This window comes from Schistocerca gregaria, chromosome 10, assembly GCF_023897955.1.
Source record: "Schistocerca gregaria isolate iqSchGreg1 chromosome 10, iqSchGreg1.2, whole genome shotgun sequence".
NCBI lineage: Eukaryota > Metazoa > Arthropoda > Insecta > Orthoptera > Acrididae > Schistocerca > Schistocerca gregaria.
Window position 1 is genome coordinate 18288290 of NC_064929.1, and position 23777 is coordinate 18312066.

Genomic DNA, 23777 nt, shown 5'->3' on the forward strand with positions numbered 1-23777 from the left:
GATTACAGAATGCCTCAAGATGTGCATCGGACACAACTACTGGTCTTGCAATGAACGATCAAAGCGTTGACTGTTTGAGACATTACTCCCATGGAGGAAAGTGCGCATGGTGACTGTTGTATTCAATCCTGATGCAATTTCTGTGTTTCATCAACACTCTGATAGTCCACACATTACAGAATGCCCCCATATGTGCATCGGAAACTATTACTGGTCTTCCAGGGAAGGATCAAATCGTAAAATGTTGAGACATTACTCCCATTGAGGAAAGTGCGCATGGTGACTGTTGTATTCAATCCCGATGCAATTTCTGTGTTTCATCAACACTCTGATAGTCCACAGATTACAGAATGCCTCCAGATGTGCATCGGAAACTACTACAGGTCTTCCAGGGAACGATTAAAGCGTAGACTGATTGAGACATTACTCCCATGGAGGAAAGTGCGCATGGTGACTGTTGTATTCCATCCCGATGCTATTTCTGTGTTTCATCAACACTTTGAAGGTCCACAGATTACAGAATGCCTCCAGATGTGCATCGGAAACTACTACTGGTCTTGCAATGAACGATCAAAGCGTAGACCGTTTGAGACATTACTCCCATAGAGGAAAGTGCGCATGGTGACTGTTGTATTCAATCCCGATGCAATTTCTGTGTTTCATCAACACTCTGATAGTCCACACATTACAGAATGTCAGAAAATGTGCATCGGAAACTACTACTGGTCTTCCAGGGAACGATCAAAGCGTAAACTCTTTGAGACATTACTCCCATGGAGGAAAGTGCGCATGGTGACTGTTGTATTCCATACCGATTCAATTTCTGTGTTTCATCAACACTTTGAAGATCGACAGATTACAGAGTGCCTCCAGATGTGCATCGGAAACTACTACTGGTCTTCCAGGGAACGATCAAAGCGTAGACTGTTTGAGACATTGCTCCTATGGAGGAAAGTGCTCAAGGTGACTGTTGTATTCAATCCCGATGCAGTTTCTGTGCTTCATCAACACTCAGATAATTCACAGATTACAGAATGCCTCCAGATGTGCATCGGAAACTAATACATTGACTTCCATGGAACGATCAAAGAGTAGACCGTTTGAGACATTACTCCCATGGAGGAAATTGCGCATGGTGGCTGTTGTATTCAATCCCGATGCAATTTCTGTGTTACATCAATACTCTGATAGTCCACAGATTACAGAATGCCTCCAGATGTGCATCGGAAACTAAAACTGGTCTTCAAGGGAACGATCAAAGCGTAAACTGTTTGAGACATTACTCCCAAGGAGAAAAGCCTGCATGGTGCCTGTTGTATACAATCCCGATGCACTTTCTGTGTTTCATCAACACTTTGAAGGTCCACAGAATACAGAATGCCTCCAGATGTGCATCGGAAACTACTACTGGTGTTCCAGGGAACGATCAAAACGTAGACAGTTTGAGACATTACTCCCATGGAGGAAAATGCGAATGATGACTGTTGTATTCAATCCCGAGGTAATTTCTGTGTTTCATCAACACTTAGAAGGTCCACAGATTACAGAATGCCTCCAGATGTGCATCGGAAACTACTGCTTGTCTTGCAATGAACGATCAAACCGTAGACTCTTTGAGACATTACTCGAATGGAGGAAAGTGTGCATGGTCACTGTTGTATTCAATCCTGATGCAATTTCTGTGTTTCATCAACACTCTGATAGTCCACGCATTATAGAATGCCCCCAGAAGTGCATCGGAAACTACGACTGGTCTTCCAGGGAACGATCAAAGCGTAAACTGTTTGAGACATTACTCCCATGGAGAACAGTGCACATGGTGACTGTTGTATTCAATCCCGATGCAATTTCTGGGTGTCATCAACACTCTGATAGTCCACAGATTGCAAAATGCCTCCTGATGTGCATCGGAAACTACTACAGGTCTTCCAGGGAACGATCAAAACGTAGACTGTTTGAGACATTACTCTCATGGAGGAAAGTGCGCATGGTGACTGTTGTATTCAATCTCGATGCAATTTCTGTGTTTCATCAACACTTTGAAGGTCCACAGATTACAGAATGCCTCCAGATGTGCATCGGAAACTACCACTGGTCTTCCAGGGAACGATCAAAGCGTAGACTGTTTGAGACATTACTCACATGCAGGAACGTGCGCAAGGTGGCTGTTGTATTCAATCCTGATGCAATTTCTGTGTTTCATCAACACTTTGAAGGTCCACAGATTACAGAATGCCTCCAGGTGTGCATCGGAAACTACTACTGGTCTTCCAGGGAACGATCAAAGCGTAGACTGCTTGAGACATTACTCCTATGGAGGAAAGTGCTCATGGTGACTGTTGTATTCAATCCCGATGCAGTTTCTGTGTTTCATCAACACTCTGAAGGTCCACAGATTACAGAATGCCTCCAGATGTGCATCGGAAACTATTACATTGACTTCCAGGGAACGATCAAAGCGTAGACTGTTTGAGACATTACTCCCATGGAGGAAATTGCGCATGGTGACTGTTATATTCAATCCCGATGCAATTTCTGTGTTTCATCAACACTCTGATAGTCCGCAGATTACAGGATGCCTCCAGATGTGCATCGGAAACTACTACTGGTCTTCCAGGGAACGATCAAAGCGTAGACTGTTTGAGACATTACTCACATGGAGTGTAGTGCGCATGGTGACTCTTGTATTCAATCCCGATACAATTTCTGTGGTTCATCAACACTTTGAAGGTCCACAGATTACAGAATGCCTCAAGACGTGCATCGGACACAACTACTGGTCTTGCAATGAACGATCAAAGCGTAGACTGTTTGAGACATTACTCCCATGGAGGTTAATGCGCATTGTGACTGTTGTATTCAATCCTGATGCAATTTCTGTGTTTCATCAACACTCTGATAGTCCACACATTACGGAATGTCAGAAGATGTACATCGGAAACTACTACTGGTCTTCCAGGGAACGATCAAAGCGTAAACTGTTTGAGACATTACTCCCATGGTGGAAAGTGCACATGGTGACTGTTGTATTAAATCCCGATGCAATTTCTGTGTTTCATTTACACTCTGATAGTGCACACATTACAGAATGTCAGAAAATGTGCATCGGAAACTACTACTGGTCTTCCAGGGAACGATCAAAGCGTAAACTCTTTGAGACATTACTCCCATGGAGGAAAGTGCGCATGGTGACTGATGTATTTCATACCGATGCAATTTCTGTGTTTCATCCACACTTTGAAGATCCACAGATTACAGAGTGCCTCCAGATGTGCATCGGAAACTACTACTGGTCTTCCAGGGAACGATCAAAGCGTAGACTGTTTGAGACATTACTCCTATGGAGGAAAGTGCTCATGGTGACTGTTGTATTCAATCCCGATGCAGTTTCTGTGTTTCATCAACACTCAGATAATTCACAGATTACAGAATGCCCCAGATGTGCATCGGAAACTATTACATTGACTTCCAGGGAACGATCTAAGAGTAGACTGTTTGAGACATTACTCACATGGAGGAAATTGCACATGGTGACTGTTGTATTCAATCCCGATGCAATTTCTGTGTTACATCAACACGCTGATAGTCCACAGATTACAGAATTCCTCCAGATGTGAATCGGAAACTAAATCTGTTCTTCAAGAGAACGATCAAAGCGTAAACTGTTTGAGACATTACTCCCATGGAGAAAAGCCTGCATGGTGCCTGTTGTATACAATCCCGATGCACTTTCTGTGTTTCATCAACACTTTGAAGGTCCACAGAATACAGAATGCCTCCAGATGTGCATCGGAAACTACTACTGGTGTTCCAGGGAACGATCAAAACGTAGACAGTTTGAGACATTACTCCCATGGAGGAAAATGCGAATGATGACTGTTGTATTCAATCCCGAGGCAAATTCTGTGTTTCATCAACACTTTGAAGGTCCACAGATTACAGAATGCCTCCAGATGTGCATCGGAAACTACTACGTGTCTTGCAATGAACGATCAAACCGTAGACTGTTTGAGACATTACTCCCATAAAGGAAAGTGTGCATGGTCACTGTTGTATTCAATCCTGATGCAATTTCTGTGTTTCATCAACACTCTGATAGTCCACAGATTATGGAATGCCCCCAGATGTGCATCGGAAACTACGACTGGTCTTCCAGGGAACGATCAAAGCGTAAACTGTTTGAGACATTACTCCCATGGAGAACAGTGCACATGGTGACTGTTGTATTCAATCCCGATGCAATTTCTGGGTGTCATCAACACTCAGATAGTCCACAGATTAAAAAATGCCTCCTGATGTGCATCGTAAACTACTACAGGACTTCCAGGGAACGATCAAAACGTAGACTGTTTGAGACATTACTCCCATGGAGGTAAGTGCGCATGGTGACTGTTGTATTCAATCTCGATGCATTTTCTGTGTTTCATCAACACTTTGAAGGCCCACAGATTACAGAATGCCTCCAGATGTGCATCGGAAATTACTACTGGTCTTCCAGGGAACGATCAAAGCGTAGACTGTTTGAGACATTACTCACATGCAGGAACGTACGCAAGGTAGCTGTTGTATTCAATCCCGATGCAATTTCTGTGTTTCATCAACACTTTGAAGGTCCACAGATTACAGAATGCCTCCAGATGTGCATCGGAAACTACTACTGGTCTTCCAGGGAACGATCAAAGCGTAGACTGCTTGAGACATTACTCCTATGGAGGAAAGTTCTCATGGTGACTGTTGTATTCAATCCCGATGCAGTTTCTGTGTTTCATCAACACTCTGAAGGTCCACAGATTACAGAATGCCTCCAGATGTGCATCTGAAACTATTACATTGACTTCCAGGGAACGATCAAAACGTAGACTGTTTGAGACATTCCTCCCATGGAGGAAATTGCGCATGGTGACTGTTATATTCAATCCCGATGCAAATTCTGTGTTTCATCAACACTCAGATAGTCCACAGGTTACAGGATGCCTCCAGATGTGCATCGGAAACTACTACTGGTCTTCCAGGGAACGATCAAAGCGTAGACTGTTTGAGACATTACTCACATGGAGGGTAGTGCGCATGGTGAATGTTGTATTCAATCCCGATTCAATTTCTGTGGTTCATCAACACTTTGAAGGTCCACAGATTACAGAATGCCTCTAGATGTGCATCGGACACAACTACTGGTCTTGCAATGAACGATCAAAGCGTAGACTGTTTCAGACATTACTCCCATGGTGGAAAGTGCACATGGTGACTGTTGTGTTCAATCCCGATGCAATTTCTGTGTTTCATTAACACTCTGATAGTCCACAGATTACAGAATGCCTCCAGATGTGCATAGGAAACTATTACATTGACTTACAGGGAACGATCAAAGCGTAGACTGTTTGAGACATTACTCCCACGGAGGAAATTGCGCATGGTAACTGTTATATTCAATCCCGATGCAATATCTGTGTTTCATCAACACTCTGATAGTCCACAGATTACAGAATGCCTCCAGATGAGAATCGGAAACTACTACTGGTCTTCCAGGGAACCATCAAAGCGTAGACTGTTTGAGGCATTACTCCCATGGAGGAAAGTGCGCATGGTGACTGTTGTATTCAATCCCGATGCAATTTCTGTGTTTCTTCAACACTCTGATTGTCCACACATTACAGAATGTCAGAAAATGTGCATCGGAAACTACTACTGGTCTTCCAGGGAACGATCAAAGCGTAAACTCTTTGAGACATTACTTCCATGGAGGAAAGTGCGCATGGTGACTGTTGTATTCAATCCCGTTGCAATTTCTGTGTTACATCAATACTCTGATAGTCCACAGATTACAGAATGCCTCCAGATGTGCATCGGAAACTAAAACTGGTCTTCAAGGGAACGATCAAATCGTAAACTGTTTGAGACATTACTCCCATGGAGAAAAGACTGATGGTGCCTGTTGTATACAATCCCGATGCACTTTCTGTGTTTCATCAACACTTTGAAGGTCCACAGAATACAGAATGCCTCCAGATGTGCATCGGAAACTACTACTGGTGTTCCAGGGAACGATCAAAACGTAGACAGTTTGAGACATTACTCCCATGGAGGAAAATGCGAATGATGACTGTTGTATTCAATCCCGAGGCAATTTCTGTGTTTCATCAACACTTTGAAGGTCCACAGATTACAGAATGCCTCCAGATGTGCATCGGAAACTACTACGTGTCTTGCAATGAACGATCAAACCGTAGACTGTTTGAGACATTACTCCCATGGAGGAAAGTGTGCATGGTCACTGTTGTATTCAATCCTGATGCAATTTCTGTGTTTCATCAACACTCTGATAGTCCACACATTATAGAATGCCCCCAGATGTGCATCGGAAACTACGACTGGTCTACCAGGGAACGATCAAAGCGTAAACTGTTTGAGACATTACTCCCATGGAGAACAGTGCACATGGTGACTGTTGTATTCAATCCCGATGCAATTTCTGGGTGTCATCAACACTCTGATAGTCCACAGATTACAAAATGCCTCCTGATGTGCATCGGAAACTACTACAGGTCTTCCAGGCAACGATCAAAACGTAGACTGTTTGAGACATTACTCCCATGGAGGTAAGTGCGCATGGTGACTGTTGTATTCAATCTCGATGCAATTTCTGTGTTTCATCAACACTTTGAAGGCCCACAGATTACAGAATGCCTCCAGATGTGCATCGGAAATTACTACTGGTCTTCCAGGGAACGATCAAAGCGTAGACTGTTTGAGACATTACTCACATGCAGGAACGTACGCAAGGTGGCTGTTGTATTCAATCCCGATGCAATTTCTGTGTTTCATCAACACTTTGAAGGTCCACAGATTACAGAATGCCTCCAGATGTGCATCGGAAACTACTACTGGTCTTCCAGGGAACGATCAAAGCGTAGACTGCTTGAGACATTACTCCTATGGAGGAAAGTGCTCATGGTGACTGTTGTATTCAATCCCGATGCAGTTTCTGTGTTTCATCAACACTCTGAAGGTCCACAGATTACAGAATGCCTCCAGATGTGCATCTGAAACTATTACATTGACTTCCAGGGAACGATCAAAACGTAGACTGTTTGAGACATTACTCCCATGGAGGAAATTGCGCATGGTGACTGTTATATTCAATCCCGATGCAATTTCTGTGTTTCATCAACACTCAGATAGTCCACAGGTTACAGGATGCCTCCAGATGTGCATCGGAAACTACTACTGGTCTTCCAGGGAACGATCAAAGCGTAGACTGTTTGAGACATTACTCACATGGAGGGTAGTGCGCATGGTGAATGTTGTATTCAATCCCGATTCAATTTCTGTGGTTCATCAACACTTTGGAGGTCCACAGATTACAGAATGCCTCTAGATGTGCATCGGACACAACTACTGGTCTTGCAATGAACGATCAAAGCGTAGACTGTTTCAGACATTACTCCCATGGTGGAAAGTGCACATGGTGACTGTTGTATTCAATCCCGATGCAATTTCTGTGTTTCATTAACACTCTGATAGTCCACAGATTACAGAATGCCTCCAGATGTGCATAGGAAACTATTACAGTGACTTACAGGGAACGATCAAAGCGTAGACTGTTTGAGACATTACTCCCACGGAGGAAATTGCGCATTATGACTGTTATATTCAATCCCGATGCAATATCTGTGTTTCATCAACACTCTGATAGTCCACAGATTACAGAATGCCTCCAGATGAGAATCGGAAACTACTACTGGTCTTCCAGGGAACCATCAAAGCGTAGACTGTTTGAGGCATTACTCCCATGGAGGAAAGTGCGCATGGTGACTGTTGTATTCAATCCCGATGCAATTTCTGTGTTTCTTCAACACTCTGATGGTCCACACATTACAGAATGTCAGAAAATGTGCATCGGAAACTACTACTGGTCTTCCAGGGAACGATCAAAGCGTAAACTCTTTGAGACATTACTTCCATGGAGGAAAGTGCGCATGGTGACTGTTGTATTCCATACCGATGCAATTTCTGTGTTTCATCCACACTTTGAAGATCCACAGATTACAGAGTGCCTCCAGATGTGCATCGGAAACTACTACTAGTCTTCCAGGGAACGAACAAAGCGTAGACTGTTTGAGACATTACTCCTATGGAGGAAAGTGCTCATGGTGACTGTTGTATTCAATCCCGGTGCAGTTTCTGTGTTTCATCAACACTCAGATAATTCACAGATTACAGAATGCCCCAGATGTGCATCGGAAACTATTTCATTGACTTCCATTGAACGATCTAAGAGAAGACTGTTTGCAACATTACTCCCATTGAGGAAATTGCGCATGGTGACTGTTGTATTCAATCCCGTTGCAATTTCTGTGTTACATTAACACTCTGATAGTCCACAGATTACAGAATGCCTCCAGATGTGCATCGGAAACTAAAACTGGTCTTCAAGGGAACGATCAAATCGTAAACTGTTTTAGACATTACTCCCATGGAGAAAAGCCTGCATGGTGCCTGTTGTATACAATCCCGATACACTTTCTGTGTTTCATCAACACTTTGAAGGTCCACAGAATACAGAATGCCTCCAGATGTGCATCGGAAACTACTACTGGTGTTCCAGGGAACGATCAAAACGTAGACAGTTTGAGACATTACTCCCATGGAGGAAAATGCGAATGATGACTGTTGTATTCAATCCCGAGGCAATTTCTGTGTTTCATCAACACTTTGAAGGTCCACAGATTACAGAATGCCTCCAGATGTGCATCGGAAACTACTACGTGTCTTGCAATGAACGATCAAACCGTAGACTGTTTGAGACATTACTCCCATGGAGGAAAGTGTGCATGGTCACTGTTGTATTCAATCCTGATGCAATTTCTGTGTTTCATCAACACTTTGAAGGTCCACAGATTACAAAATGCCTCCTGATGTGCATCGGAAACTACTACAGGTCTTCCAGGCAACGATCAAAACGTAGACTGTTTGAGACATTACTCCCATGGAGGTAAGTGCGCATGGTGACTGTTGTATTCAATCTCGATGCAATTTCTGTGTTTCATCAACACTTTGAAGGTCCACAGATTACAGAATGCCTCCAGATGTGCATCGGAAACTACTACTGGTCTTCCAGGGAACGATCAAAGCGTAGACTGCTTGAGACATTACTCCTATGGAGGAAAGTGCTCATGGTGGCTGTTGTATTCAATCCCGATGCAATTTCTGTGTTTCATCAACACTTTGAAGGTCCACAGATTACAGAATGCCTCCAGATGTGCATCGGAAACTACTACTGGTCTTCCAGGGAACGATCAAAGCGTTGACTGCTTGAGACATTACTGCTATGGAGGAAAGTGCTCATGGTGACTGTTGTATTCAATCCCGATGCAGTTTCTGTGTTTCATCAACACTCTGAAGGTCCACAGATTACAGACTGCCTCCATATGTGCATCGGAAACTATTACATTGACTTCCAGGGAACGATAAAAGCGTAGACTGTTTGAGACATTACTCCCATGGAGGAAATTGCGCATGGTGACTGTTATATTCAATCCCGATGCAATTTCTGTGTTTCATCAACACTCAGATAGTCCACAGATTACAGGATGCCTCCAGATGTGCATCGGAAACTACTACTGGTCTTCCAGGGAACGATCAAAGCGTAGACTGTTTGAGACATTACTCACATGGAGGGTAGTGCGCATGGTGACTGTTGTATTCAATCCCGATACAATTTCTGTGGTTCATCAACACTTTGAAGGTCCACAGATTACAGAATGCCTCAAGATGTGCATCGGACACAACTACTGGTCTTGCAATGAACGATCAAAGCGTAGACTGTTTGAGACATTACTCACATGGTGGAAAGTGCACATGGTGACTGTTGTATTCAATCCCGATGCAATTTCTGTGTTTCATTAACTCTCTGATAGTCCACAGATTACAGAATACCTCCAGATGTGCATCGGAAACTATTACATTGACTTCCAGGGAACGATCAAAGCGTAGACTGTTTGAGACATTACTCCCACGGAGGAAATTGCGCATGGTGACTGTTATATTCAATCCCGATGCAATATCTGTGTTTCATCAACACTCTGATAGTCCACAGATTACAGAATGCCTCCAGATGTGCATCGGAAACTAAAACTGGTCTTCAAGGGAACGATCAAATCGTAAACTGTTTTAGACATTACTCCCATGGAGAAAGGCCTGCATGGTGCCTGTTGTATACAATCCCGATACACTTTCTGTGTTTCATCAACACTTTGAAGGTCCACAGAATACAGAATGCCTCCAGATGTGCATCGGAAACTACTACTGGTGTTCCAGGGAACGATCAAAACGTAGACAGTTTGAGACATTACTCCCATGGAGGAAAATGCGAATGATGACTGTTGTATTCAATCCCGAGGCAATTTCTGTGTTTCATCAACACTTTGAAGGTCCACAGATTACAGAATGCCTCCAGATGTGCATCGGAAACTACTACGTGTCTTGCAATGAACGATCAAACCGTAGACTGTTTGAGACATTACTCCCATGGAGGAAAGTGTGCATGGTCACTGTTGTATTCAATCCTGATGCAATTTCTGTGTTTCATCAACACTTTGAAGGTCCACAGATTACAAAATGCCTCCTGATGTGCATCGGAAACTACTACAGGTCTTCCAGGCAACGATCAAAACGTAGACTGTTTGAGACATTACTCCCATGGAGGTAAGTGCGCATGGTGACTGTTGTATTCAATCTCGATGCAATTTCTGTGTTTCATCAACACTTTGAAGGTCCACAGATTACAGAATGCCTCCAGATGTGCATCGGAAACTACTACTGGTCTTCTAGGGAACGATCAAAGCGTAGACTGTTTGAGACATTACTCCTATGGAGGAAAGTGCTCATGGTGGCTGTTGTATTCAATCCCGATGCAATTTCTGTGTTTCATCAACACTTTGAAGGTCCACAGATTACAGAATGCCTCCAGATGTGCATCGGAAACTACTACTGGTCTTCCAGGGAACGATCAAAGCGTTGACTGCTTGAGACATTACTGCTATGGAGGAAAGTGCTCATGGTGACTGTTGTATTCAATCCCGATGCAGTTTCTGTGTTTCATCAACACTCTGAAGGTCCACAGATTACAGACTGCCTCCAGATGTGCATCGGAAACTATTACATTGACTTCCAGGGAACGATAAAAGCGTAGACTGTTTGAGACATTACTCCCATGGAGGAAATTGCGCATGGTGACTGTTATATTCAATCCCGATGCAATTTCTGTGTTTCATCAACACTCAGATAGTCCACAGATTACAGGATGCCTCCAGATGTGCATCGGAAACTACTACTGGTCTTCCAGGGAACGATCAAAGCGTAGACTGTTTGAGACATTACTCACATGGAGGGTAGTGCGCATGGTGACTGTTGTATTCAATCCCGATACAATTTCTGTGGTTCATCAACACTTTGAAGGTCCACAGATTACAGAATGCCTCAAGATGTGCATCGGACACAACTACTGGTCTTGCAATGAACGATCAAAGCGTAGACTGTTTGAGACATTACTCCCATGGTGGAAAGTGCACATGGTGACTGTTGTATTCAATCCCGATGCAATTTCTGTGTTTCATTAACTCTCTGATAGTCCACAGATTACAGAATACCTCCAGATGTGCATCGGAAACTATTACATTGACTTCCAGGGAACGATCAAAGCGTAGACTGTTTGAGACATTACTCCCACGGAGGAAATTGCGCATGGTGACTGTTATATTCAATCCCGATGCAATTTCTGTGTTTCATCAACACTTTGAAGGTCCACAGATTACAGAATGCCTCCAGATGTGCATCGGAAACTACTACTGGTCTTCCAGGGAACGATCAAAGCGTAGACTGCTTGAGACATTACTCCTATGGAGGAAAGTGCTCATGGTGACTGTTGTATTCAATCCCGATGCAGTTTCTGTGTTTCATCAACACTCTGAAGGTCCACAGATTACAGAATGCCTCCAGATGTGCATCGGAAACTATTACATTGACCTCCAGGGAACGATCAAAGCGTAGACTGTTTGAGACATTACTCACATGGAGGGTACTGCGCATGGTGACTGTTGTATTCAATCCCGATACAATTTCTGTGGTTCATCAACACTTTGAAGGTCCACAGATTACAGAATGCCTCAAGATGTGCATCGGACACAACTACTGGTCTTGCAATAAACGATCAAATCGTAGACTGTTTGAGACACTACTCCCATGGTGGAAAGTGCACATGGTGACTGTTGTACTCAATCCCGATGCAATTTCTGTGTTTCATTAACACTCTGATAGTCCACAGATTACAGAATGCCTCCAGATGTGCATCGGAAACTATTAGGAAATTGCGCATGGTGACTGTTATATTCAATCCCGATGCAATATCTGTGTTTCATCAACACTCTGATAGTCCACAGATTACAGAATGCCTCCAGATGAGAATCGGAAACTACTACTGGTCTTCCAGGGAACCATCAAAGAGTAGACTGTTTGAGACATTACTCCCATGGAGGAAAGTGCGCATTGTGACTGTTGTATTCAATCCCGATGCAATTTCAGTGTTTCATCAACACTCAGATAGTCCACAGATTACAGGATGCCTCCAGATGTGCATCGGAAACTACTAATGGTCTTCCAGGGAACGATCAAAGCGTAGACTGTTTGAGACATTACTCACATGGAGGCTAGTAAGCATGGTGACTGTTGTATTCAATCCCAATACAATTTCTGTGGTTCATCAACACTTTGAAGGTCCACAGATTACAGAATGCCTCAAGATGTGCATCGGACACAACTACTGGTCTTGCAATGAACGATCAAAGCGTAGACTGTATGAGACATTACTCCCATGGAGGAAAGTGCGAATGGTGACTGTTGTATTCAATCCTGATGCAATTTCTGTGTTTCATCAACACTCTGATAGTCCACACATTACGGAATGTCAGAAGATGTGCATCGGAAACTACTACTGGTCTTCCAGGGAACCATCAAAGCGTAAACTGTTTGAGACATTACTCAGATGGAGGAAAGTGCGCATGGTGACTGTTGTATTCAATCTGGATGCAATATCTGTGTTTCATTAACACTCTGATAGTCCACAGATTACAGAATGCCTCCAGATGTGCATCGGAAACTACTACTGGTCTTCCAGGGAACGATCAAAGCGTAGACAGTTTGAGACATTACTCCCATGGAGGAAAGTGCGCATGGTGACTGTTGTATTCAATCCGGATGCAATTTCTGTGTTTCATTAACACTCTGATAGTCCACAGATTACAGAATGCCTCCAGATGTGCATCGGAAACTACTACTGGTCTTCCAGGGAACGATCAAAGCGTAGACTGTTTGAGACATTACTCCCATGGAGGAAAGTGCGCATGGTGTCTGTTGTATTGAATCCCGATGCAATTTCTGTGTTTCATCAACACTCTGATAGTCCACACATTACAGAATGCCCCCATATGTGCATCGGAAACTAATACTGGTCTTCCAGGGAAGGATCAAAGCGTAAAATGTTGAGACATTACTCCCATGGAGGAAAGTGCGCATGGTGACTGTTGTATTCAATCCCGATGCAATTTGTGTGTTTGAGCAAAACTCTGATAGTTTACAGATTACAGAATGCCTCCAGATGTGCATCGGAAACTACTACTGGTCTTGCAGGGAACGATCAAACCGTAGAGTGTTTGAGACATTACTCCCATGGAGGAAAGTGCGCATGGTGACTGTTTTATTCAATCCTGATGCAATTTCTGTGTTTCATCAACATTATGGTAGTCCACACATTATAGAATGCCCCCAGATGTGCATCGGAAACTACTACTAGTCTTCCAATGAGCGATCAAAGCGAAAACTGTTTGAGACATTACTCCCATGGAGAAAAGTGCACATGGTGACTGTTGTATTCAATCCCGATGAAATTTCTGTGTTTCATCAACACTCTGATAGTCCACAGATTACAGAATGCCTCCAGATGTGCATCGGAAACTACTACAGGTCTTCCAGGGAACGATCAAAGCGTAGACTGATTGAGACATTACTCCCATGGAGGAAAGTGCGCATGGTGACTGTTGTATTCCATCCCGATGCAATTTCTGTGTTTCATCAACACTTTGAAGTTCCACAGATTACAGAATGCCTCCAGATGTGCATCGGAAACTAAAACTGGTCTTCACGGGAACGATCAAATCGTAAACTGTTTTAGACATTACTCCCATGGAGAAAAGCCTGCATGGAGCCTGTTGTATACAATCCCGATACACTTTCTGTGTTTCATCAACACTTTGAAGGTCCACAGAATACAGAATGCCTCCAGATGTGCATCGGAAACTACTACTGGTGTTCCAGGGAACGATCAAAACGTAGACAGTTTGAGACATTACTCCCATGGAGGAAAATGCGAATGATGACTGTTGTATTCAATCCCGAGGCAATTTCTGTGTTTCATCAACACTTTGAAGGTCCACAGATTACAGAATGCCTCCAGATGTGCATCGGAAACTACTACGTGTCTTGCAATGAACGATCAAACCGTAGACTGTTTGAGACATTACTCCCATGGAGGAAAGTGTGCATGGTCACTGTTGTATTCAATCCTGATGCAATTTCTGTGTTTCATCAACACTTTGAAGGTCCACAGATTACAAAATGCCTCCTGATGTGCATCGGAAACTACTACAGGTCTTCCAGGCAACGATCAAAACGTAGACTGTTTGAGACATTACTCCCATGGAGGTAAGTGCGCATGGTGACTGTTGTATTCAATCTCGATGCAATTTCTGTGTTTCATCAACACTTTGAAGGTCCACAGATTACAGAATGCCTCCAGATGTGCATCGGAAACTACTACTGGTCTTCCAGGGAACGATCAAAGCGTAGACTGCTTGAGACATTACTCCTATGGAGGAAAGTGCTCATGGTGGCTGTTGTATTCAATCCTGATGCAATTTCTGTGTTTCATCAACACTTTGAAGGTCCACAGATTACAGAATGCCTCCAGATGTGCATCGGAAACTACTACTGGTCTTCCAGGGAACGATCAAAGCGTTGACTGCTTGAGACATTACTGCTATGGAGGAAAGTGCTCATGGTGACTGTTGTATTCAATCCCGATGCAGTTTCTGTGTTTCAACTACACTCTGAAGGTCCACAGATTACAGACTGCCTCCAGATGTGCATCGGAAACTATTACATTGACTTCCAGGGAACGATAAAAGCGTAGACTGTTTGAGACATTACTCCCATGGAGGAAATTGCGCATGGTGACTGTTATATTCAATCCCGATGCAATTTCTGTGTTTCATCAACACTCAGATAGTCCACAGATTACAGGATGCCTCCAGATGTGCATCGGAAACTACTACTGGTCTTCCAGGGAACGATCAAAGCGTAGACTGTTTGAGACATTACTCACATGGAGGGTAGTGCGCATGGTGACTGTTGTATTCAATCCCGATACAATTTCTGTGGTTCATCAACACTTTGAAGGTCCACAGATTACAGAATGCCTCAAGATGTGCATCGGACACAACTACTGGTCTTGCAATGAACGATCAAAGCGTAGACTGTTTGAGACATTACTCCCATGGTGGAAAGTGCACATGGTGACTGTTGTATTCAATCCCGATGCAATTTCTGTGTTTCATTAACTCTCTGATAGTCCACAGATTACAGAATACCTCCAGATGTGCATCGGAAACTATTACATTGACTTCCAGGGAACGATCAAAGCGTAGACTGTTTGAGACATTACTCCCACGGAGGAAATTGCGCATGGTGACTGTTATATTCAATCCCGATGCAATATCTGTGTTTCATCAACACTCTGATAGTCCACAGATTACAGAATGCCTCCAGATGAGAATCGGAAACTACTACTGGTCTTCCAGGGAACCATCAAAGCGTAGACTGTTTGAGACATTACTCCCATGGAGGAAAGTGCCCATGGTGACTGTTGTATTCAATCCCGATGCAATTTCTGTGTTTCTTCAACACTCTGATAGTCCACACATTACAGAATGTCAGAAAATGTGCATCGGAAACTACTACTGGTCTTCCAGGGAACGATCAAATCGTAGACTGTTTGAGACATTACTCCTATGGAGGAAAGTGCTCATGGTGACTGTTGTATTCAATCCCGATGCAGTTTCTGTGTTTCATCAACACTCAGATAATTCACAGATTACCGAATGCCCCAGATGTGCATCGGAAACTGTTACATTTACTTCCTGGGAACGATCTAAGAGTAGACTGTTTGAGACATTACTCCCATGGAGGAAATTGCGCATGGTGACTGTTGTATTCAATCCCGAGGTAATTTCTGTGTTTCATCAACACTTTGAAGGTCCACAGATTACAGAATGCCTCGAGATGTGCATCGGAAACTACTACGTGTCTTGCAATGAACGATCAAACCGTAGACTGTTTGAGACATTACTCCCATGGAGGAAAGTGTGCATAGTCACTGTTGTATTCAATCCTGATGCAATTTCTGTGTTTCATCAACACTCTGATAGTCCTCACATTATAGAATGCCCCCAGATGTGCATCGAAAACTACGACAGGTCTTCCAGGGAACAATCAAAGCGTAAACTGTTTGAGACATTACTCCCATGGAGAACAGTGCACATGGTGACTGTTGTATACAATCCCGATGCAATTTCTGGGTGTCATCAACACTCTGATAGTCCACAAATTACAAAATGCCTCCTGATGTGCATCGGAAACTACTACAGGTCTTCCAGGGAACGATCAAAACGTAGACTGTTTGAGACATTACTCCCATGGAGGTAAGTGCGCATGGTGACTGTTGTAGTCAATCTCGATGCAATTTCTGTGTTTCATCAACACTTTGAAGGTCCACAGATTACAGAATGCCTCCAGACGTGCATCGGAAATTACTACTGGTCTTCCAGGGAACGATCAAAGGGTAGACTGTTTACGACATTACTCACATGCAGGAACGTGCGCAAGGTGGCTGTTGTATTCAATCCCGATGCAATTTCTGTGTTTCATCAACACTTCGAAGGTCCACAGATTACAGAATGCCTCCAGATGTGCATCGGAAACTACTACTGGTCTTCCAGGGAACGATCAAAGCGTAGACTGCTTGAGACATTACTCCTATGGAGGAAAGTGCTCATGGTGACTGTTGTATTCAATCCCGATGCAGTTTCTGTGTTTCATCAACACTCTGAAGGTCCACAGATTACAGAATGCCTCCAGATGTGCATCGGAAACTATTACATTGACCTCCAGGGAACGATCAAAGCGTAGACTGTTTGAGACATTACTCCCATGAAGGAAATTGCGCTTCGTGGCTGTTATATTCAATCCCGATGCAATTTCTGTGTTTCATCAACACTCAGATATCCACAGATTACAGGATGCCTCCAGATGTGCATCGGAAACTACTACTGGTCTTCCAGGGAACGATCAAAGCGTAGACTGTTTGAGACATTACTCACATGGAGGGTACTGCGCATGGTGACTGTTGTATTCAATCTCGATACAATTTCTGTGGTTCATCAACACTTTGAAGGTCCACAGATTACAGAATGCCTCAAGATGTGCATCGGACACAACTACTGGTCTTGCAATGAACGATCAAATCGTAGACTGTTTGAGACACTACTCCCATGGTGGAAAGTGCACATGGTGACTGTTGTACTCAATCCCGATGCAATTTCTGTGTTTCATTAACACTCTGATAGTCCACAGATTACAGAATGCCTCCAGATGTGCATCGGAAACTATTACATTGACTTCGAGGGAACGATCAAAGCGTAGACTGTTTGAGACATTACTCCCATGGAGGAAATTGCGCATGGTGACTGTTATATTCAATCCCGATGCAATATCTGTGTTTCATCAACACTCTGATAGTCCACAGATTACAGAATGCCTCCAGATGAGATTCGGAAACTACTACTGGTCTTCCAGGGAACCATCAAAGAGTAGACTGTTTGAGACATTACTCCCATGGAGGAAAGTGCGCATTGTGACTGTTGTATTCAATCCCGATGCAATTTCAGTGTTTCATCAACACTCAGATAGTCCACAGATTACAGGATGCCTCCAGATGTGCATCGGAAACTACTAATGGTCTTCCAGGGAACGATCAAAGCGTAGACTGTTTGAGACATTACTCACATGGAGGCTAGTAAGCATGGTGACTGTTGTATTCAATCCCAATACAATTTCTGTGGTTCATCAACACTTTGAAGGTCCACAGATTACAGAATGCCTCAAGATGTGCATCGGACACAACTACTGGTCTTGCAATGAACGATCAAAGCGTAGACTGTATGAGACATTACTCCCATGGAGGAAAGTGCGAATGGTGACTGTTGTATTCAATCCTGATGCAATTTCTGTGTTTCATCAACACTCTGATAGTCCACACATTACGGAATGTCAGAAGATGTGCATCGGAAACTACTACTGGTCTTCCAGGGAACGATCAAAGCGTAGACAGTTTGAGACATTTCTCCCATGGAGGAAAGTGCGCATGGTGACTGTTGTATTCAATCCGGATGCAATTTCTGTGTTTCATTAACACTCTGATAGTCCACAGATTACAGAATGCCTCCAGATGTGCATCGGAAACTACTACTGGTCTTCCAGGGAACGATCAAAGCGTAGACTGTTTGAGACATTACTCCCATGGAGGAAAGTGCGCATGGTGTCTGTTGTATTGAATTCCGATGCAATTTCTGTGTTTCATCAACACTCTGATAGTCCACACATTACAGAATGCCCCCATATGTGCATCGGAAACTAATACTGGTCTTCCAGGGAAGGATCAAAGCGTAAAATGTTGAGACATTACTCCCATGGAGGAAAGTGCGCATGGTGACTGTTGTATTCAATCCCGATGCAATTTGTGTGTTTGAGCAAAACTCTGATAGTTTACAGATTACAGAATGCCTCCAGATGTGCATCGGAAACTACTACTGGTCTTGCAGGGAACGATCAAACCGTAGAGTGTTTGAGACATTACTCCCATGGAGGAAAGTGCGCATGGTGACTGTTTTATTCAATCCTGATGCAATTTCTGTGTTTCATCAACATTATGGTAGTCCACACATTATAGAATTTCCCCAGATGTGCATCGGAAACTACTACTAGTCTTCCAATGAACGATCAAAGCGAAAACTGTTTGAGACATTACTCCCATGGAGAAAAGTGCACATGGTGACTGTTGTATTCAATCCCGATGAAATTTCTGTGTTTCATCAACACTCTGATAGTCCACAGATTACAGAATGCCTCCAGATGTGCATCGGAAACTACTACAGGTCTTCCAGGGAACGATCAAAGCGTAGACTGATCGAGACATTACTCCCATGGAGGAAAGTGCGCATGGTGACTGTTGTATTCCATCCCGATGCAATTTCTGTGTTTCATCAACACTTTGAAGTTCCACAGATTACAGAATGCCTCCAGATGTGCATCGGAAACTACTACTGGTCTTGCAATGAACGATCAAAGCGTAGACTGTTTGAGACATTACTCCCATGGAGGAAAGTGCGCATGGTGACTGTTGTATACAATCCCGATGCAATTTCTGTGTTTCATCAACACTCTGATAGTCCACACATTACAGAATGTCAGAAAATGTGCATCGGAAGCTACTACTGGTCTTCCAGGGAACGATCAAAGCGTAAACTCTTTGAGATATTACTCCCATGGAGGAAAGTGCGCATGGTGACTGTTGTATTCAATCCCGATGCAATTTCTGTGTTTCATCAACACCCTGATAGTCCACCGATTACAGAATGCGTCCAGATGTGCATCGGAAACTACTACTGGTCTTCCAGGGAATGATCAAAACGTAGACTGTTTGTGACATTACTCTTATGGAGGAAAGTGCGCATGGTGACTGTTGTATTCAATCCGGAAGCAATTTCTGTGTTTCATTAACACTCTGATAGTCCACAGATTACAGAATGCCTCCAGATGTGCATCGGAAACTACTACTGGTCTTCCAGGGAACGATCAAAAAGTAGACTGTTTGAGTCATTACTCCCATGGAGGAAAGTGCGCATGGTGTCTGTTGTATTGAATCCCGATGCAATTTCTGTGTTTCATCAACACTCTGATAGTCCACACATTACAGAATGCCCCCATATGTGCATCGGAAACTAATACTGGTCTTCCAGGGAAGGATCAAAGCGTAAAATGTTGAGACATTACTCCCATGGAGGAAAGTGCGCATGGTGACTGTTGTATTCAATCCCGATGCAATTTGTGTGTTTGAGCAAAACTCTGATAGTTTACAGATTACAGAATGCCTCCAGATGTGCATCGGAAACTACTACTGGTCTTGCAGGGAACGATCAAACCGTAGACTGTTTGAGACATTACTCCCATGGAGGAAAGTGCGCATGGTGACTGTTGTATTCAATCCCAATGCAATATCTGTGTTTCATCAACACCCTGATAGTCCACAGATTACAGAATGCCTCCAGATGTGCATCGGAAACTACTACTGGTCTTCCAATGAACGATCAAAGCGTAAACTGTTTGAGACATTACACCAATGGAGGAAAGTGCGCATGGTGACAGTTGTATTCAATCCCGATGCAATTTCTGTGTTTCATTAACACTCTGATAGTCCACAGATTACAGAATGCCTCCAGATGTGCATCGGAAACTACTACTGGTCTTCCAGGGAACGATCAAAACGTAGACTGTTTGAGACATTACTCCCATGGTGGAAAGTGCGCATGGTGACTGTTGTATTCAATCTCGATGCAATTTCTGTGTTTCATCAACACTTTGAAGTTCCACGGACTACAGAATGTCTCCAGATGTGCATCGGAAACTACTACTGGTCTTCCAGGGAACGATCAAAGCGTAGACTGTTTGAGACATTACTCACATGCAGGAACGTGCGCAAGGTGGCTGTTGTATTCACTCCCGATGCAATTTCTGTGTTTCATCAACACTTTGAAGGTCCACAGATTACAGAATGCTTCCAGATGTGCATCGGAAACTACTACTGGTCTTCCAGGGAACGATCAAAAACGTAGATTGCTTGAGACATTACTCCTATGGAGGAAAGTGCTCATGGTGACTGTTGTATTCAATCCCGATGCAGTTTCTGTGTTTCATCAACACTCTGAAGGTCCACAGATTACAGAATGCCTCCAGATGTGCATCGGAAACTATTACATTGACTTCCAGGGAACGATCAAAGCGTAGACTGTTTGAGACATTACTCAGACGGAGGAAATTGCGCATGGTGACTGTAATATTCAATCCCGATGCAATATCTGTGTTTCATCAACACTCTGATAGTCCTCAGATTACAGATTGCCTCCAGATGAGAATCGGAAACTACTACTGGTCTTCCAGGGAACCATCAAAGAGTAGACTGTTTGAGACATTACTCCCATGGAGGAAAGTGCGCATGGTGACTGTTGTATTCAATCCCGATGCAATTTCAGTGTTTCATCAACACTCAGATAGTCCACAGATTACAGGATGCCTCCAGATGTGCATCGGAAACTACTAATGGTCTTCCAGGGAACGATCAAAGCGTAGACTGTTTGAGACATTACTCACATGGAGGCTAGTAAGCATGGTGACTGTTGTATTCAATCCCAATACAATTTCTGTGGTTCATTAACACTTTGAAGGTCCACAGATTACAGAATGCCTCAAGATGTGCATCGGACACAACTACTGGTCTTGCAATGAACGATCAAAGCGTAGACTGTATGAGACATTACTCCCATGGAGGAAAGTGCGAATGGTGACTGTTGTATTCAATCCTGATGCAATTTCTGTGTTTCATCAACACTCTGATAGTCCACACATTACGGAATGTCAGAAGATGTGCATCGGAAACTACTACTGGTCGTCCAGGGAACCATCAAAGCGTAAACTGTTTGAGACATTACTCAGATGGAGGAAAGTGCGCATGGTGACTGTTGTATTCAATCTGGATGCAATATCTGTGTTTCATTAACACTCTGATAGTCCACAGATTACAGAATGCCTCCAGATGTGCATCGGAAACTACTACTGGTCTTCCAGGGAACGATCAAAGCGTAGACAGTTTGAGACATTACTCCCATGGAGGAAAGTGCGCATGGTGACTGTTGTATTCAATCCGGATGCAATTTCTGTGTTTCATTAACACTCTGATAGTCCACAGATTACAGAATGCCTCCAGATGTGCATCGGAAACTACTACTGGTCTTCCAGGGAACGATCAAAGCGTAGACTGTTTGAGACATTACTCCCATGGAGGAAAGTGCGCATGGTGTCTGTTGTATTGAATCCCGATGCAATTTCTGTGTTTCATCAACACTCTGATAGTCCACACATTACAGAATGCCCCCATATGTGCATCGGAAACTAATACTGGTCTTCCAGGGAAGGATCAAAGCGTAAAATGTTGAGACATTACTCCCATGGAGGAAAGTGCGCATGGTGACTGTTGTATTCAATCCCGATGCAATTTGTGTGTTTGAGCAAAACTCTGATAGTTTACAGATTACAGAATGCCTCCAGATGTGCATCGGAAACTACTACTGGTCTTGCAGGGAACGATCAAACCGTAGAGTGTTTGAGACATTACTCCCATGGAGGAAAGTGCGCATGGTGACTGTTTTATTCAATCCTGATGCAATTTCTGTGTTTCATCAACATTATGGTAGTCCACACATTATAGAATGCCCCCAGATGTGCATCGGAAACTACTACTAGTCTTCCAATGAACGATCAAAGCGAAAACTGTTTGAGACATTACTCCCATGGAGAAAAGTGCACATGGTGACTGTTGTATTCAATCCCGATGAAATTTCTGTGTTTCATCAACACTCTGATAGTCCACAGATTACAGAATGCCTCCAGATGTGCATCGGAAACTACTACAGGTCTTCCAGGGAACGATCAAAGCGTAGACTGATTGAGACATTACTCCCATGGAGGAAAGTGCGCATGGTGACTGTTGTATTCCATCCCGATGCAATTTCTGTGTTTCATCAACACTTTGAAGTTCCACAGATTACAGAATGCCTCCAGATGTGCATCGGAAACTACTACTGGTCTTGCAATGAACGATCAAAGCGTAGACTGTTTGAGACATTACTCCCATGGAGGAAAGTGCGCATGGTGACTGTTGTATACAATCCCGATGCAATTTCTGTGTTTCATCAACACTCTGATAGTCCACACATTACAGAATGTCAGAAAATGTGCATCGGAAGCTACTACTGGTCTTCCAGGGAACGATCAAAGCGTAAACTCTTTGAGACGTTACTCCCATGGAGGAAAGTGCGCATGGTGACTGTTGTATTCAATCCCGATGCAATATCTGTGTTTCATCAACACCCTGATAGTCCACCGATTACAGAATGCGTCCAGATGTGCATCGGAAACTACTACTGGTCTTCCAGGGAATGATCAAAACGTAGACTGTTTGTGACATTACTCTTATGGAGGAAAGTGCGCATGGTGACTGTTGTATTCAATCCGGATGCAATTTCTGTGTTTCATTAACACTCTGATAGTCCACAGATTACAGAATGCCTCCAGATGTGCATCGGAAACTACTACTGGTCTTCCAGGGAACGATCAAAGCGTAGACTGTTTGAGTCATTACTCCCATGGAGGAAAGTGCGCATGGTGTCTGTTGTATTGAATCCCGATGCAATTTCTGTGTTTTATCAACACTCTGATACTCCACACATTACAGAATGCCCCCATATGTGCATCGGAAACTAATACTGGTCTTCCAGGGA